The sequence below is a fragment of the Bidens hawaiensis genome, unplaced genomic scaffold (assembly GCF_021521415.1).
Source record: "Bidens hawaiensis isolate Kalapana, Puna unplaced genomic scaffold, B.hawaiensis_p1.1 tig00005028_1, whole genome shotgun sequence".
In the NCBI taxonomy this organism is placed as follows: Eukaryota; Viridiplantae; Streptophyta; class Magnoliopsida; order Asterales; family Asteraceae; genus Bidens; species Bidens hawaiensis.
Window position 1 is genome coordinate 1,503,398 of NW_027491319.1, and position 1,062 is coordinate 1,504,459.

At 35.3% G+C, this 1,062-nt stretch overlaps 1 pseudogene; it reads right to left on the bottom strand.

Annotated features, from left to right (window-relative positions):
- Positions 1–298: 298 nt before the first annotated feature.
- LOC143628575 (metalloendoproteinase 5-MMP-like) lies at positions 299–838 on the bottom strand (annotated as a pseudogene).
- Between the last annotated feature and the right edge of the window lie 224 nt (positions 839–1,062).

The window sequence follows — 1,062 nt, forward strand, 5'->3', positions numbered from 1 at the left end:
TAACGATACATTCACAGCGGAACAAGATCAAAGATTTTATCAAAGATTTTACCGGTACCTTAGTCGCTAATGTATGTCATCAAGTTGAGACCGCAACATCATTGCAGGGCTACTTAAATCCTATAAACACTCTTTTAAGATTATTTAATTACATATATGATATATCAATTGCATATAAACAATTACAGTATTCTCTAATGCATTCTATTCATAATCACTATTTTTTTTTCTAAAGAATTAGCCACTGATTCAAAATCTAATAATAGACATAAGACATGTTCAGTGGTGATATTTTTTTTTAACGGCCAACAAACATTGAATGCCTAGTTACTCCGTACGGAGCCCATGCGTTGAAGGCACGCACAACTGGAGGTACATATGCATTTGGATAATTCAAGCCAAACGCGTAGGTGAGGTGGCTTTTATCCCATCTACGGTTACCAATGAGACACGATATTTAACAACTTTGTTCCATGTATGTGATTACTTATTTTATCTGGTTGTCCGCAACGAGGCATGCTCATTTGTGAAACAGTGGGTCCATCTAGGATACCAGAAGCATTGATATGGTAAAAGTTTGGTAGCTTTTGAGGGCGGTCTCAAGCTCTTGATCAAATTCATCATCTTCGGCGTTGATGTGGTTAGGGGTATGTTGGTAGTTGAGGTAACCAAAAAGAGCAAGGTAAAGCTTAAGGCTATGGAGGACTTGCACTTGGCTAGCCTTGTGACAACCTTGAAGGACTTTGATTGTGTTGATATTAACCTTAGCCTTGGTAAGCGAGAAAAGAAAGATCAATGCAAACAAAAAGGGTAAGAAGGTAATGAGTTTGGATGCCATATTCATGTGTAAAATGTTTATTTGTCTTGGTTTAAACTTTCTAAAGTTATTTTGCATATATATATGTAGTGGTGGTGATGTGAAAATTCTATTGACCATGTCTTAATATTCCATTTAATATCTTTAACATTTAGTAAGGCTGTAATTTTTGCATTGACACAATCCTAGCGTATTCCATGAATAGAATTCACGTTAATTTTTCCCAATTAAATATATCCATATAT